At 43.0% G+C, this 17,714-nt stretch overlaps 7 non-coding genes across 7 annotated transcripts; all 7 read left to right on the forward strand.

Moving 5' to 3' along the window:
* The first annotated feature begins 26 nt into the window (after positions 1-26).
* On the forward strand, positions 27-99 carry TRNAV-CAC (transfer RNA valine (anticodon CAC)). Its single transcript has one exon. It is a non-coding gene; the product is annotated as a tRNA-Val (tRNA).
* Positions 100-2,668: 2,569 nt separating this feature from the next.
* TRNAV-AAC (transfer RNA valine (anticodon AAC)) lies at positions 2,669-2,741 on the forward strand. The gene has a single exon. It is a non-coding gene; the product is annotated as a tRNA-Val (tRNA).
* A 1,248-nt stretch (positions 2,742-3,989) lies between these two features.
* TRNAV-AAC (transfer RNA valine (anticodon AAC)) lies at positions 3,990-4,062 on the forward strand. The gene has a single exon. It is a non-coding gene; the product is annotated as a tRNA-Val (tRNA).
* An 800-nt stretch (positions 4,063-4,862) lies between these two features.
* Positions 4,863-4,935, forward strand: TRNAV-CAC (transfer RNA valine (anticodon CAC)). Its single transcript has one exon. It is a non-coding gene; the product is annotated as a tRNA-Val (tRNA).
* A 3,525-nt stretch (positions 4,936-8,460) lies between these two features.
* TRNAV-AAC (transfer RNA valine (anticodon AAC)) lies at positions 8,461-8,533 on the forward strand. The gene has a single exon. It is a non-coding gene; the product is annotated as a tRNA-Val (tRNA).
* Positions 8,534-9,626: 1,093 nt separating this feature from the next.
* TRNAV-AAC (transfer RNA valine (anticodon AAC)) lies at positions 9,627-9,699 on the forward strand. Its single transcript has one exon. It is a non-coding gene; the product is annotated as a tRNA-Val (tRNA).
* Positions 9,700-10,340: 641 nt separating this feature from the next.
* On the forward strand, positions 10,341-10,413 carry TRNAV-AAC (transfer RNA valine (anticodon AAC)). The gene has a single exon. It is a non-coding gene; the product is annotated as a tRNA-Val (tRNA).
* Positions 10,414-17,714: the final 7,301 nt, after the last annotated feature.

Genomic DNA, 17,714 nt, shown 5'->3' on the forward strand with positions numbered 1-17,714 from the left:
AAGAGCAGAGGACAGCACATATGGCAGTTTCTGTAGTGTAGTGGTTATCACGTTCGCCTCACACGCGAAAGGTCCCCGGTTCGAAACCGGGCAGAAACATCTTTTACTTTTCTTTGGTAACTTCTCCGATTGAAATTTAAAGGACAGGAACTACAACTTTGCGATTTTATGTATCTCACAATTAGTGTCTGTAAGGTCACCTAGAGGCAGAGTATAGGACAGTGTTGCCGAACCTTTTAGACACCAAGTGCCCAAACTACAATGAAAACCCACTTTTTCATCGTACAGTGCCAACATGGTCCTTGCTCCCTGCCAGGAGCGTAATTTGAGGGGGTGCAGAGGTTGCGGTCGCATTAGGGCCCAAGAGGTTTAGGGGGCCCTTATGGTGTCACTTTCCCATATGGGAAGACTATTACTATAAACCATACATTATAGTCGGGGGCCTGGCACAGACTTTGCACTGGGGCCCATCAGCTTCTAGTTACGCCACTGCTCCCAGCTCTGTCAATTGTATTGGCTCCCTGTAGACACCAATACAGTAGAAAGGAGGAGAAATTCAGTTTAAGAATTGTTTGACCTGAAACAGGGGCTACGATGATAATCCAGCTCTGTCCTCACCTTCTCCCTCCTCCTATAGTCCCAGGCGGCCGGAGGGTGATGGCACACGTGGCATTTTGATTGCGTTTTTGGGCCGTTTTTGAGCAGTCCGTCAAAAAAGGCATGCGTTTTTGACCAGTTTCAATTAAGATAATTGGTCAAACCTGTCAAAAACGCATGTGTTTGTTTGTTTTTCAAAAACGCATGCGTTTTTTTAACGCATGAATTTTTTGATGGACTGCTTAAAAACGGGCCTAAATTGCCATGTGTGCCATCACCCTAAGATGTGAGGCTTTAGCTTGGCATGGCCTGGACTTCTTCGGACTGTAGGAGGAGGCCTTGAATCCTGTCTGGTGAACTGGTCGGTTTAATGGCTTGGGTGCCCACAGAGAGGACTCCAAGGGCCACATTTATCACTTTTGTGCGCCTAAGTGTAGTAGTTGCGCCTAAATTCGGGCGCACTGTTTTGCCAGAATTATCACAAGCTACAACCATCTGTGATAAGTATATTTTCTGCCTCTTATTAATCACTTCAGTTTAGGCGCAGTTTAGGCGCAGTTTAGGCGCAATGTTAGATTCGGGCACTTACATGTGATCCTGCTACAAGCTCCTCTCTGCTTCTCCCACATCCCAGACTGAAGATAACACTCACAGCAGCACCCAGGTGTGTGACACCCAGCACCCAGTGACCTCCTCAGCAGGGGCTTCTCCTGGAGGGGATCCCCCAGTGCTGATCTCCTGCTGCACCCCTGTAATTCTGCACAGTATCCCCCTCAGACACTGTGCAGAATTACATGGGGGACACTTGTTTGTAGTATCTGCAAACTTCTGCAAGCTTCTGCAAACTTGTGCAAACTTCTCTTGCTCTTGCTGTGAGCTCAGGACTTTGCAGAATACTTTGTAAATAGAAGGTGATGAACTGTAAATAGAGTCTGCAGCTCCTGTCTGCAGTGTATCTAATGTATCTATTATATGTTCTAGTGTCTGGCTGAGCTCTGCTGCTAGAAATGAGCTGTTCTGCACAGGGGCTCAGTGCTTTCTTCTCAGATAACGCCACCTTCGGGCTGGAGTGTTTTTGCGCCTAAATGAAAACGTTGCAAGTAATGAATATCATTAGGCGCAGCAAAACATCTGGATTGGTAAGATAGATGAGGGAAAGCTGCTTATTTTTGCTGCGCGGCTAGTTTGGCATTTAATCGCAAAAATGGTGCAAAAACGGTGCGCCTGAATGAAAAGGCGCAAAAACAACTGAAAAAACGAGTGATAAATGTGGCCCCAAGTGTCATAGGTTCCCCACCACTGGTGTAAGCAAACACCCACATTAGTGATGTGTCGTTGGTGAACGAGGGGAGCCTGTCCCTAACCGGCTCACCATGCCCTCTTTAACCCATTACAATCGGGTTACAAGTGGAGTGGTGTGGGGGGACTGACAGGCCTGGGCTCCCTATTATGTATTAATTAAGGAGCCTCTCAATTCCCATCACTAACCCACAAGTGCCACGGAGTAAGCGGTTTGCATTAGCCAATTGGTTTCATTTGCAGTAATGGGGGGGGGTGGGTGTCGCCCAGAAACATTTGGTTTCCATGTTGATCCTTTTTTCAAGTTCTTGGTTTAGTGTTTAGAAAACAGGTCAGGGCCCTGCAGCCTGAGTATGAACCCTAATCATGGTGCCGGACGGAACACTGGAACGCGACGGGGAGCACGGTGCTGGACGGAGGGGAGTGTGACGCTCAACTCACCTCATGGCAGGTGCACCCCTGCCTACATCTTTATACATTTTTGAGCATTTTGGTTATACTGACATGTAAGATGACAGTAACATGTGCGCCACGCGTGGAATGCCACACAATGTAAAATACACAAAAAACACTGGAGGATTAGTAAAAAAATATACGTTTTGTATACTCCTAAATCTGAGCACAAAAATATACTAATATTTGCAGCTCAATAAAATTGATTCAAAATTGAAAATTATAGTTTTGAAAAACTACATTGAAAACCTGAGAAAAACTGTTAGGTCCATCAGGTCCAAACTCCACAGACCAGTCCCAATAAATTCACAACATGGCAGTTTCTGTAGTGTAGTGGTTATCACGTTCGCCTAACACGCGAAAGGTCCCCGGTTCGAAACCGGGCAGAAACACATGTGTTTATTTTGGTTTTGGAAAGTTAGACTTTTATTACTTGTGCTAAAATCACACAAAAAATTACAGCATAGGAGGATTCAAAATAGTATTATAATGATTCAACACATAGGGATAATTGTTAAAAAGTAAATGTACCCCTAAAAACACAATTATCTATGTCCCATGAAGTCTGTGTCCCCGGCTACTGCAGTAACCCAACAGCCCGATGCGTTTTTGGTGTCTTAGCAGCTCTATGGTGGCCCCGGTAACATCAAGCATTTCCTTTATACAGCCCGATGTACTTGTTATACCACACCCCACATCATGTCACTAGTATTCTTGACAGTCTTGGTGGATGCTAAGGCTGACAAGATAGCACATAGGCAAAGTTTGTCCCCAGAATCCCCTGCAGCACAATCATGGCCTTTAGTGCCTTAACCGTGGCCCATTTTCGTTTTTTTGCATTTTGTTGCTGCTCTCAATAGCCACGGTGCTTCCCCCAGTAACAAGCCCTACACAAAGTAACCAGCAGTCACAGGGCTGCCCCCATTAGCCACAGTGCTTCCCCCAGTAACTGGCACTACACACAGTAGCCAGCAGTCACAGGGCTACCCCCATTAGCCACAGTGCTTCCCCCAGTAACTGGCACTACACACAGTAGCCAGCAGTCACAGGGCTGCCCCCATTAGCCACAGTGCTTCCCCCAGTAACTAGCACTACACAAAGTAGCCAGCAGTCACAGGGCTGCCCCCATTAGCCACAGGACTGCCCCCATTAGCCACAGTGCTGACTCTATTAGACAGTGGAGCCCCCAGTAGCCGCAGTGCTGCCCCCAGTAGTCACAGTTCTGCCCCCAGTAGTCACTGTACTGCACCCGGTAGTCACAGGGCTGCCTCCAGTAGCCACAATGCTGCCCCGGCCCCCCAGTAGCCACACTGCTGCTCCCAGTAGAGAAAGGGCTGTCCTCAGTAGTCACACTGCTATCCCCACTAGTCACAATGCTGCCCCCAGTAGTCACAGTGCTGACTTGGTCCCCTAGTAGCCACAGTGCTGCTCCCATTAGTCAGTACTTAGCCAGGGAGACTTAGGGCTGCCCCAGTAGCCATCTTGCCATCCCCAGTAGTCACAGGGCTGCAGCCAGTAATGACAGCTCACCAGCCCCCTACTAACCATATGGGGAAAGTAGATGACAAGAAGTAGAGATGAGAGATATCTAGTCCTACCAACCTGCTCTCCACTGACATTTCTTATCAATGCTCAGGGCAGTTTCTGTAGTGTAGTGGTTATCACGTTCGCCTAACACGCGAAAGGTCCCCGGTTCGAGACCGGGCAGAAACACATTTTACTTTACTGCCACATGATTTGTCAGGTTACAACATTTTGAGTGACAGAAACAGCTGCAAACCTAAAGATAAACCCTGACACAGTACATATGACCAGAACTAGGTTCTGACCAAATCCAACATGTAAAGGATGGATATAATGGCCCAAACCCATCGGGCTTGCGGAGCAGTGTAGGGTGTGCCATTTCCACTACACAGGCAACTGCACAAATTGTAGTTTCAAAATGTCAAAATTATATTTTTCAGAAATCCCGGCCTACCGTGTATACAAAAATAACTTTTTAATTCATATGCAAAAGATGCAAATTCACAATTCCCACAAAAATATGTTTTCTGTTTCGGCATATTTTTTGCCATTAAATTAAATTTTTATGCATATTTTTTAAAATGTTACAGTTTGAATCAAAATTGCATGAAGGTGCCTAAAATCTAAAATCTTGAATGCCATTTTAGAAAATGGGGCAATAATCTCCTTACAGAATATATATTTGGTTTGTTGGGGATTAGTATAATTATTTATACAGTAATTTTGGTTTTTATCTGTACACATCTAAATAGTAAAAATTGCTCTGGCCAATAACGTGACAAAATTTCCAAAAATGTCTGGCAGACAGAAAGGGTTAAACCTGCCTGGATGTGGTCATAGGATCTGCCCAAGTGACTGCTGTGAGTCAGGATTCCCCCCCCCCCCCCCCTCACTATCAATACCAACAGTACAAAAAAAACACAAAAAGAAACACAAAAACTATCCGGACTTGCCACAGCCTAAAAGAGCAGAGGACAGCACATATGGCAGTTTCTGTAGTGTAGTGGTTATCACGTTCGCCTCACACGCGAAAGGTCCCCGGTTCGAAACCGGGCAGAAACACATTTTATTTTCTTTGGTAACTTCTCCTTTTGAAATGGAAAAGGATCAGGAACAACGACGTTGCGATTTTATGTATCTCACAATTAGTGTCTGTAAGGTCACCTAGAGGCAGAGTATAGGACAGTGTTGCCGAACCTTTTAGACACCGAGTGCCCAAACTACAATGAAAACCCACTTTTTCATCGTACAGTGCCAACACAGTCCTTGCTCTCCACTCTGTCGATTGTATTGGCTCCCTGTAGACACCAATACAGTAGAAAGAAGGAGTATTCGGTTTAAGAATTGTGAGACCTGAAACAGGGGCTACAATGATAATCCAGCTCTGTCCACACCTTCTCCCTCCTCCTATAGTCCCAGGCGGCCTAAGATGTGAGGCTTTAGCTCGGCATGGCCTGGACTTCGTCGGACTGTAGGAAGAGGCCTTGAATCCTGTCTGGTGAACTGTTCGGTTTAATGGCTTGGGTGCCCACAGAAAGGACTCCGAGTGCCATAGGTTCCCCACCACAGGTGTAAGCAAACACCCACATTAGTGATGTGTCGTTTGTGAACAAGCCGGCTCCCGTCAGTGAGCCAATGGCTCACTTAACCCTGTCCGTAACTGGCTCACCTTGCTCCCTTCAACCCAATAAAATTGGGCTAAAAGTGAAGTGGTGTGGAGGGGACTGACAAAAGAGCCGACTCTTCTTAGTGAGCTGAGCCTAATGAGCCCGATCACTAAAAAGAGCCGGAATTCCCATCACTAACCCACATGTGACACGGAGTAAGCGGTTCTTGGATGGATTATTGGTTGGAAAACAGGTCAGGCCCCTGCAGCCCGGGTACGAACCCTAATCAGGAAGCAACTTATTTTTGTTGATGTGAATTTTTCTTAAGGCCATAGCACTGTCAGACACATATAATCCTTTCTAGTTTTTCATTTATTTCCATTTTTCACTCCCCACCTTCAAAAATAATTTACTTTTTTTTTTTCTTGTACGGAGCTTTATCTGGACTTGTTTCCAGCATACAAAACCTATAACTACCAATGGACCATACACATGTGCATGAACTTTGCGCAATGCAATAGGAAAAGGACACATAAAATGCAAAAAGATGCTCAGAAATCAAATAGTACCAACAAAGAAAGAAGATGAGCTAGAGTAATGAATAAAAATGCAAAAGTTTATTGAAATTATTTTAAAAATATAGGGTAGTATGGTGGGGGAGTACCCCTTGCAGGAAATGCATTGCCTGCCCAAATATGGAAAAATCTGAATATTTTCTCTCCTCCGATGGATTAAAACAATTCAAGATTACCTGGCCCATTAATTGCATCACAAACGGCGTGATCTATTACGCCATATGCCCTGCAAGAAGATCTATATAGGCATGACAACTAGGGAGTTGAAATTAAGAATCCGTGAACACGTCACAGGAATCCTAACTGCCGCATCTGTGTCTTCTGCGGAACATATCCTCAAGCTGAAGCCCATACCTCGACACTTCAGGCAGTTCCATCAATCTGACCCCACTGGATTTCAGGTAATTGGCATTGACCATGTAAACCTTGACCTTCGGGGGGGAGCTCTAAAACGCAGGTTGCTCCAACCAGAATCGAAATGGATCTGGACACTACAGACAGTGTCCCCCCCAGGGCCTCAATGAAAACTTTGTGTTTTCAGCCTTTTTGTAAAATGTGTCACTAGTGGTTCTTTCTGCCGGTCCCCTTGCCTGCCCCTTGTGGTGCCTTCTGTTGTTTTTAACATTTACCTATTTTAACTCTTTGTTTTTCTGTTTTTTGTCCTTATAGAACATTCTGTAAATTGGAAGCTGTTGGATAGCTTGACCGTGCTCTTCTCCTGCAGATTGACCCCCTACCTGATGTCTCTTCATACAATCGGATCATCACCTTCACTCTCCTCCATCTTTTCCTTCCTCAGTGTTTTTTCAGCATTTTTTGACTCCTTGGAATTTTTTCACTTTTTGACTTAATTGTCTTTGCAGTGTTTACCCCAACTGTCACCTTTGCTCTCTTTCCCATGCACTTTGTTACATAAGTTCATACATACAGGAGGAGTGTCCCAAGCTTCACTCCTCCTTCAATACATACCACCGCCCACATTTTGCGTCATCACCCCTCCTATCCATCCAATCACTTTTAGGTGACTTAGGCCCCTTCCACACTAGCGAGTGTGATGCGATGAACTCGCATCACACTCGCAACGCAAGCTGCCGGGAACGCACGGCCCGAACCCTGCACCGCAGGAGTGAACTCAGCATGTCAGTTCACTCCCGCGGTGCAGGGTTCGGGCCGTGCGTTCCCGGCAGCTTGCGTTGCGAGTGTGATGCGAGTTCATCGCATCACACTCGCTAGTGTGGAAGGGGCCTTACTTTTTTGTTAGATCAGGCGTATTGGAGAGACTCCTGTCTCAAACCCCCCCCCCCCTCCCAATAATCTCACAGGTGGCAATTATTGAATCTAAGACGGCATTTGCTGCCAGAATTTAAGTGCTTGAAATCCGGGCTCAGTGCTCTGTAGGGAGAGGGCTCAGTCCATGGTTAGTAACAGTTATATATATATATATATATATATATCACTATTATTATATTATTTCATACATTTTTGAGCATTTTGTTACACTGACATGTAAGATGACAGTAACACGTGATGTGCGCCACGTAAAGAATGTCACACAATGTAAAATACATATGTGTCTTGTGTACTCCTAAATTTCACCACACAAATATACTTTTTTAAAAGATTTTATTTATGAATTTTTCATTTTTAAATTCAACAATAACACCTTAAAACATTAGACTACGGCGCAGCGTAGTAATACTTGAGGATAGCAGAACAGCATAGGCAAATATTGCAATCGGTCAAATGGCATTCTAGTATCAGAAATAGATGACCATATCAGTACATATACAGCATGTAAACGCCGCAGTCGGAACTTAATGAACAAACATTCAGGCACCCAATCATACAGACACACAAAGACAAAACACTAACAACACAACACACCTCCCTCTTCGCATGGGGTTCGAGCCAGTCAAAGGGATTCGTTTATGATAGTTACTTTACACCGTAGTGTTAGAGTTCATGCTCCATCTAGACCAAATAAATTCAAATTTTTGAGGGCATTGTCTGATATTGTATACAGAGTAATACATACGGATAACCTTGTTGACCAGCGTTATCCATTTCTGCAGGGGAGGGGGGTCACTGTCCTTCCAGGACATAATCACCACCTTACGAGCGTAGTACAGAACGAGTCTAAAGAAGATCCTGTCATAATGGCCACCAATGACCTCATTTATTACTCCCAAAAGGCAAACCTTGGGGTTGGCTATATGGGGAAAGCCAAAATGACTGTTGAGGAAGGTTAGCACTTCTGTCCAAACCACACAAATATACTTATATAGCCAGATCAATAAAAAAAAAAAATCAAAGTTTTAAAAAACTACATTGAAAACCTAAGAAAAACTGTTGGGTCCAGCAAGTCCAAAATCCAGAGACCAGTCACAAAAACCCCCAACGTGAAGGTTTCTGTAGTGTAGTGGTTATCACGTTCGCCTAACACGCGAAAGGTCCCCGGTTCGAAACCGGGCAGAAACATGTTTTTTTTTGTTTTGTTTTGGAAAGTAATACTTATAGTAATAAAAATGCTAAATCACACAAAAAATTACAGCATAGAAGGATTCAAAATAGTATTATACTGATTCAACATTTAGGAATAAGAAGTGTTAAAAAGTAAAGTTACCCCTAATACCATGAATGTTAGAAGTCGTGTCCCCGGCTACTGCAGTAACCCGACAGCCCGATGCGTTTTTCATGTCTTAGCAGATCCTGGCTTCAGCGGCCACTGGCAGCTCTATGGCGGCTCCGGTAACATCAAGCATTTCCTATATACAGCCCGATGTACTTGTTATACCACACCCCACATCATGTCACTAGTATTTATTACAGTCTTGCTGGATGTTAAGGCTGACAAGATAGCACATAGGCAAAGTTTTCCTGTTCTCACAACAGAAAATGTATTTGCCTATTTTGTCTCCAGAATCCCCTGCAGCACAATCATGGACTTTAGCACCTTAACCGTGGCACCGTGGCCCATTTTTGTTTTTGCATTTTGTTGCTGCTCCCAATAGCCACAAAGCTTCCCCCAGTAACTAGTGCTACACAAAGTAACCAGCAGTCACAGGGCTGCCCCAGTAGCTGGTGCAGCCCTCCATTAGCCACAGTGCAGCCCCCAGTAGTCGCAGTGCTGCTCCCAGTAGCCACACTGCTGCTTCAAGTAGTCAATGCTGCCCCTAGTAGTCAGAATACTGCACCCGGTAGCCAGTGCTGCCCTCAGTAATCACAGGACTGCCTCCAGTAACCAGTAACTGCTGCACCCAGTTGAGGAAGGGCATCCCCTGAGCAGTCACACTTCTGTCCCCAGTAGTCACAGGACTGCTCCCAATAGCCACACTGCTGTCCCCACTAGTCACAGTGCTGCTCCCAATAGTCAGTACTTAGCCAGGGAGTCTAAGGGCTGCCCCAGTAGACACCTCGCTGTCCCCAGTAGTCACAGGGCTGCCCCCAGTAATGACAGCTCACCAGCCCCCTACTAATCATATTAGGAAAGTAGATGACAAGAAGTAGAGATGAGAGATATCTAGTCCTACCAACCTGCTCTGCCTTGAGATTTCTTATCAACTCAGGGGCAGTTTCTGTAGTGTAGTGGTTATCACGTTCGCCTAACACGCGAAAGGTCCCCGGTTCGAGACCGGGCAGAAACACATTTTTACTTTACTCAAACTTGACTTGTCAGGTTACAACGTTGTGAGTGACAGAAACAGTTGTCGACCACAAGAGAGAAACCCTACTGACACACGCTACATCGTGTCATAAAGCGAAACTTGGAATGTGCGATGCACGGATTTACCAGCTTAAACCATACATTTTGTGTAGTCTAATCAGTTCTGGGCCAATAAATCCAGCGCCACCATTTATCAGTGGTGGAGAAGATCATTTTGACTTACCTTCCTCAGTCACTCCTCAGCAGATCTTCATAAGGTCACATTTCCATCTTTATGCTGATGGAGACATGTCATAACTGTGATATCACTGGCTAAATATATCTTCTCCATACATATGAGATACCTGGCTCCATTATTTAGATGAAGCCACAAAGACATGGTTGTACCTTCCAGACTCAATCCTGGGCAGGTCTTTGTGAAACGGCAACAAAAGTTGCAAAAGAGGCGCAGATCGGTAAAAAGCTGCAAAAAATAAAAAAAGTTTGATAGATGCCTGCTGTTGTCCCGGTTGGACATACCTTCCAATTCAAGGTGCTTACATTATGCTGCCAAATTCCTTTTTATAGAGAAACCTCCATCGTACAGATACCATAGGATCCTCCTATAGCACGCTCAGGGCAGTTTCTGTAGTGTAGTGGTTATCACGTTCGCCTAACACGCGAAAGGTCCCCGGTTCGAGACCGGGCAGAAACACATTTTACTTTGCTGCCACTTGATATATCATTTTACAACGTTGTGAGAGAAACTGCTACGAACCTCTAGAGCAGTGATGGCGAACCAATGGCACGGGTGCCAGAGGTGGCACTCAGAGCCCTTTTTGTGGGCACCCGGGCCATCGCCCCAGCACACCAGACAGGACTCAAAGAATCTTCCTGCAGTTCCAAGCAACTTAAAAGATGCGGCTTTTAGTCAGATTTTGATACTTACTTCCCACCTGGGACTGTAGGAAGAGGGAGAATTCGAATTAGGGTCAAATTATTTTTGGAGGATCTCCTGTGTCCCCACGATTCTCTGTGTTCAGAGGGACGCTGGAAAGAAGTTAAAATGATGAAAATTTTTCCATCTTTCTACTGTGTTGCTGTCCTCAGGAGGCCAATCTGATTGAAAGTTGTTGAACAGGGAGCGATAACTTACTGCTTTAAAGGGCATCTACCACCAGGATGAAGGACTGTATGCAAATGAGTCTCAGGGGCTCCAGGCTCCATTAACACCTATGGAGCCTGGAGCCCCTAAGGCACATTTGCATACAGTCCTAAATGCTGGTGGTAGATACCCTTTAATTTTTGGGACATAGATGTGTCGCCAAACGGGGCCAAACATTAGCCAATATTTTATCTCCCAGTATGATCAATACTCAAATAGAACAGAGCACATGGCTTTCAATAAAAGGCTTCTACAAATGTGGAGGGTCTCGCTGCAACGTATGCCCACTAGCTCTCAACAAAACACTAGAATTCACAATAGATTCACAAAAAACTGTTTTTCCTCCTCTCTGTCACCCATCTGTAATTCTGCAGTCTTTTACTCAAACCAGTACATATCCGTGCATACCCTTTGTCCAACTGCGTAAGCCTATAAGTAGATCGTTATGTTCATGTAAAAGCAACAAACTTCATTGTATTTTGCACTATACCAAAGTTACAATTTTAAATTTCATTATTCATATAAGAATTTGTATAAACCATGTTTATTGTAATGCATACTTTGTAATTGAGCCTCGGTTTCATGCATCACGTCTTCTCCGAACTATTGCGGACATGACGTCAACTAGCCATCAGGTGCATGTAGGTAATTTAAATGACTTACATTCATTTGTTTTTAACCTTTCACCATGAGTAAGGCTTAGGTACAAGCCGAAACGCGTAGGTGGCTCGCCTACATGTTCACTGCACAGATCTTTTAATGTGAGAAGAATAAACGCTATCTTTTATTGGATGTGCCACGTCTACCTCGTCCTTTAATTTTTGGTTTGCACCTCGTGCTAAATAAGGGGGGTTTTGGGTTGCAGTTTGGGCACTCGGCCGCTAAAAGGTTCGTCATCACTGCTCTAGAGAAACCCTTTTACAGTACATATGACCAGAACTAGGTTCTGACCCTGAAAAAAAAAAAACTTGAACACGTGATGGATGGATTTAACGACCCAAACCCTACATTATACACTCAGTGTAGCTGAATCAGGTTCCGGCCCAATAAATCCATCGCCATTATTTATTAGTGGTGGACGAAGGTCACAGATGTCGCTAATAAGAAGCTCATTTTGACTTCTCAGTTGCTCCTCAGCAGGATACATCATAAGGTGACATGCTATATGATAAAACACATGTTGATATCTCATAACTGTGATATCACTGGCGTCAGTTCTCCAGAGCCGCTAAATGCTTCTTCTTCATACATATAACTGGTGTCATAATTAAGATGAGGCTACAAAACATAGTCATACCTTCCAGATTCCATCCTAGGTAGATCTAATGGAGATACTCCTCCCGGTGGGAAGTCACTGGAGGTCCAGACAGCTACTCTATCCTAACTACAAGTCCTGGAAGGAAGGTGTAAGAGATACATATGAGATACCTGGTTTCACAAGGCTATAAACATGGTCATACCTTCTAGACTCCTTCTTTGGAAAGATCTAATGGAGGTCAGAACACATATGGCTACTGGTGTAAAGTCACAGGAGATCCAGGCGGCTACCTTATCCTAACCTCAAGCCTTGGAAGCGGTAAGAGAAAAGAAGTTATTCAGAGGGATCACTACAGCCCTGGTTCCACTATCCGTGATGGTGAGTGACCCCAAAACCTCAGATTTAGAAATCTGTTAGTTGCTAATAAAGTAAAGTGACATGGTGAGTTCAGTTCAGCTGTTTAGGGTTTGGTTATCCATGTGCAACTAAAGCGAGAAATATTATTGGAGCATTTCCCAGCCTGACCTACACACATGGATAAAATTTTTGGGACCCCTCATTTACTGAAAGAAAAAACCTACAATGGTCGGAGAAATACCTTGAATCTGACAAACTTCAACATGCTTTAAAAAAAATACAACTCATGAAACAGGCCTGGACAGAAATGATGGCTCCCTTTACTTAATATTTTGTTGCACAACCTTTTGGGGCAATTGCTGCAATCACACAATTACTGTAAGAGTCAATGAGACCTCTGCACCTCTCCATGGGTATTTTGTGCAGCTCTTCACAAGCAAACGGCGTGTCCTCATCAATGGTGTCCTCCTAGGTCGTCTCCCATTAAGTCCACTTTGGCTCGAACAACAATGCATGGTTCCAATTCAAGGTGCTTACATTATTCTGCCAAATTCCTTTTTTAGAGAAACATTCATTGTACAAATACCATATGACCCTTCCAAGGAGCACTCAGGGCAGTTTCAATAGTGTAGTGGTTATCACGTTCGCCTAACACGCGAAAGGTCCCCGGTTCGAGACCGGGCAGAAACACATTTTACTTTGCTGCCACTTGATATATCATGTTACAACATTGTCAGAGAAACGGCTATGAAACTCACAAGCAAGCGGCATGTTTTCAGCAATGTTGTCCTCCTAGGTCGTCTCCCATTAAGTCCACTTTGGCTCAAACAACAACGTATGGTTCAATATATCATTGATGTTCCTTCAGCTTGCAGTTCACCTTTATTCTCTTTAAAAGTTTTTCTGGGCTCTTGTTACAATTTGTATTATTTGTTACTTTGATTTCTCATCAATTTTCCAACTGTGGCCACGTCCAGGGAGGTTGACTACACTTTTTGTAAGCTCTGAAAAGTCGCACAAAGGTCTCAAATGTTTAAGCCACCCCTTGCCTACACCTCCTCTACCATAGCTGTTATTTGTGCCACAATTTGATACTTTTCACTGCAATTTCACCAAAATGTGTGACTTTTTCAGACGTCCGCATCTGGAAACTTATGGCAAATCAGGTGCTCCAATGAATAAAAACAACATAACGAACTTTGTGAAAAGGCAACATAAGTAGCAAAAAAAGCGCAAAAAAAAAAATAAAAAAAGGTTGATAAATGCCTGCTGTTGTCCCGGTTGGACATACCTTCCAATTAAAGGTGCTTACATTATGCTGCCAAATTCCTTTTTTAGTGAAACATCCATTTACAAATACCATATGACCCTTTCAGGGATCTCAGGGCAGTTTCTGTAGTGTAGTGGTTATCACGTTCGCCTAACACGCGAAAGGTCCCCAGTTCGAGACCGGGCAGAAACACATTTTACTTTGCTGCCACTTGATATATCTTGTTACAACATTGTGACAGCTACGAACCTCACAATCAAATGGCTTGTTTTCAGCAATGGTGTCCTCCTAGGTCGTCTCCCATTAAGTCCACTTTGGCTCAAACAACAACATATGGTTCAATATATCATTGATGTTCTTTGAGCTTGCAGTTCAACTTTATTGTCTTTAGAAGTTTTTCTGGGCTCTTGTGACCATTTGTATTATTTGTTTCTTTGATTTCTCATCAATTTTCCAACTGTGGCCGCGTCCAGGGAGTGCCATAGCTCTTAAATTTCTGAATAGTATGTGCATCTGTAGTCACAGGAATATCAAGCTGCTTGGAGATGGTCTTATAACCATTAACATGATGACATGATTGCCTATCATTTTTTTCTAAGCTCCTGAGACAACTCTTTCCTGCTTCCTCTGGGCCATATTGAATGTGGTACACACCCTGTCACCAAACAGCACAGTGAATAGCTATAGCCCTATATACAGGTCACTGACTTTTGAAACCGCATCCATTTTTGATCGGTTCTAATTAAGATAATTGGGAAAACCGGTCAAAATGTTACGCGTTTTCAAAATATGCATGCTTTTTTTTGAACGGACTGCTTAAAAACGGGCCAAAAACGGGTTCAAAACGCCACGTGTGACCGCAGCCTTAGTATATCCTTTTGGTCACTTTTTTTTTAGGGTTACAATCATTTCTGTCCAGGACTGTTTCAAGAGTTTTATTTTTTTCCCGATTCCGTTGAAGCATGGATGAAAACCAACGCCTGCCTTTCATTTGTTCATTTTCATAGAAATTTCATTTATTTGTACTTTTGTCTGATTTAAGTTATTTCTGTGACCATGGTAGGTTTTTCTTTCATCAAATGAGGGGCACCAATAATTTTGTCCACACGTCCACATACAGTGCACCTAACACATGGATGCTTCATAATAGTGACCTCATCGGAGGGGCAGTGATCTGTCAGGGTTTGATCGAGCCGCTTATACGGTTAAATGGGTTATCCAGCCCTTACAAAAAGTATATATATATTGGGCTGGGGGGTGTAAAAACATAAAAACTTATGACTACCCCCTCTCTCTCTCGCATTGTTTTTACAGCCCCCACAGCTGGATATAGTTTTATTAAATGCTGGTCAACCCCTTTAACACCCTTGATTGTTGGTAGCATTGATCACAGGTGTTGGCAGTAGGTGGCTGCTGTACAATGCAACAGATACACACCATGTATGGAGAATTCTCAGTCCGAGAGGAGAGTTGAGTGGACCCCTCATTCAAGTTCGGGATTTGGGTTTGGTCGCTGGACCCAGACATATTGCCGGATTAGCAGCCAATCCGGCAAATGGAGGCGTCTAACAATAGCTTATGGACGTCCGGTGTTAAATGTTTTATGCTGTGGGATTAGAATCTGCAGAATGTCAATTATTATTACAGATTCTGCAATGTACGGTATGTCTGTAGTGAGTATGAATGTATCAATGTCTGTAGTGAGTATGAATGTATCAATGTCTGTAGTGAATAAGTATGTAGTGAGTATGAATGTATCCATGTCTGTAGTGAGTATGAATGTATCCATGTCTGTAGTGAGTATGTATGTAGTGAGTATGAATGTATCCATGTCTGTAGTGAGTTTGAATATATCCATGTCTGTAGTGAGTATGTATGTAGTGAGTATGAATGTATCCATGTCTGTAGTATGTATGTAGTGAGTATGAATATATCCATGTCTGTAGTGAGTATGTCTGTAGTGAGTATGAATGTATCCATGTCTGTAGTGAGTATGAATATATCCATGTCTGTAGTATGTATGTCTGTAGTGAGTATGAATGTATCCATGTCTGTAGTGAGTATGTCTGTAGTGAGTATGAATGTATCAATTGTCTGTAGTGAGTATGTCTGTAGTGAGTATGAATATATCCATGTCTGTAGTGAGTATGTCTGTAGTGAGTATGAATATATCCATGTCTGTAGTGAGTATGTCTGTAGTGAGTATGAATATATCCATGTCTGTAGTGAGTATGTCTGTAGTGAGTATGAATATATCCATGTCTGTAGTATGTATGTATGTAGTGAGTATGAATATATCCATGTCTGTAGTGAGTATGTCTGTAGTGAGTATGAATGTATCCATGTCTGTAGTGAGTATGAATATATCCATGTCTGTAGTGAGTATGTATGTAGTGAGTATGAATGTATCCATGTCTGTAGTGAGTATGTATGTAGTGAGTATGAATGTATCCATGTCTGTAGTGAGTATGTCTGTAGTGAGTATGAATGTATCCATGTCTGTAGTGAGTATGTCTGTAGTGAGTATGAATGTATCAATTGTCTGTAGTGAGTATGTCTGTAGTGAGTATGAATATATCCATGTCTGTAGTGAGTATGTCTGTAGTGAGTATGAATGTATCAATTGTCTGTAGTGAGTATGTCTGTAGTGAGTATGAATATATCCATGTCTGTAGTGAGTATGTATGTAGTGAGTATGAATGTATCCATGTCTGTAGTGAGTATGTATGTAGGGAGTATGAATGTATCCATGTCTGTAGTATGTATGTAGTGAGTGAATGTATGAATGTAGACAATGATAAAGTTACATCATACACAAAAGTGTGACATAATTGGACTTCACACGTTGGCTCCCGCTGTATGGAGAGGGCTCACCGGGTGAGCCCTCTCCATACAAGGTGGGTGTTTGCTGCATAGAGCAGCAAACACCCACCGGTAACAAATGTTGATCCATGACCTCAGGTCATACAAAGACCCAAGGCTGTCTGATTTTAACTCCTGCATTACAATGTGCGATTTGCACATTGTAATAGAAGTTTATACTACTGCAGCATGGCAGTATATGGTAGGATCAGACAACCTAGGGTTAAAGTACCCTAGGGGGTCTGAAAAATAGTAAAAAAAAAAAGTTTACCCCCCTTTCTCTTGAACTGATATAAATAGACAGTAAAAATCACAAACATATAAGGTATCACTGCGTCTCAAAATGTCCGATTTATCAAAATATAATAATGGTTATTCCCGCTGTTTATGGAAATGGAAAATAGCACCCAAAGTTGAAGAAAATACCACCTTTTTGCAATTTTTAAAAATATAAAAAAGATCAAAAGGCCTTACAGTGATTAAAATGGTAGCATTGAAAACGTCATCAAAAGTCACAAAAAAAATGACACCACCCACAGCTCTGTCCACCGAAGTATGAAAGTTATTAGATGGCAAAATAAAGAATTTATTTTTGTAGGTTTTAATTTTTGTAAATGAATGTAAACATTATAAAACCTATAGAAATTTGGAATGCCCGTGATTGTACCGACCCAACGAATAAAGTAGACAAGTCATTTGGGGCCACAAGAAAATGACGCGAATGCGATTCTTCACCAATTTCCCTGCATTTGGAATTTTTTTTTTCCCGCTTCCCAGTACCCGGCATGGAATATTAAGTACCAGCACTATGAAGTGCAATTTGTAATGCAGAAAACAAGCCGTCACACAGCTCTGTACATGGAAAAAAAAAAAGTTTGGGATTTTTGAAGGTGGGGAATAAAAAATGAAAATGCAAAAATGAAAAAGAGCCTGGTCATTAAGGGGTTAAAGGTCAGAAAACTGCTGTTCTGTATCCAGTTCCATATAGCAGAGGTTGGACTCACTTCTATGAGGCATTTGTGGCCTGTCAACATGTAATACATTGGAAACCTCTAAAGGAAATCTACATTCAAACAGATGAGAGGCTAGGGTAGCCCCGCAGTC

This window comes from Engystomops pustulosus, chromosome 4, assembly GCF_040894005.1.
Source record: "Engystomops pustulosus chromosome 4, aEngPut4.maternal, whole genome shotgun sequence".
NCBI classification, from domain to species: domain Eukaryota; kingdom Metazoa; phylum Chordata; class Amphibia; order Anura; family Leptodactylidae; genus Engystomops; species Engystomops pustulosus.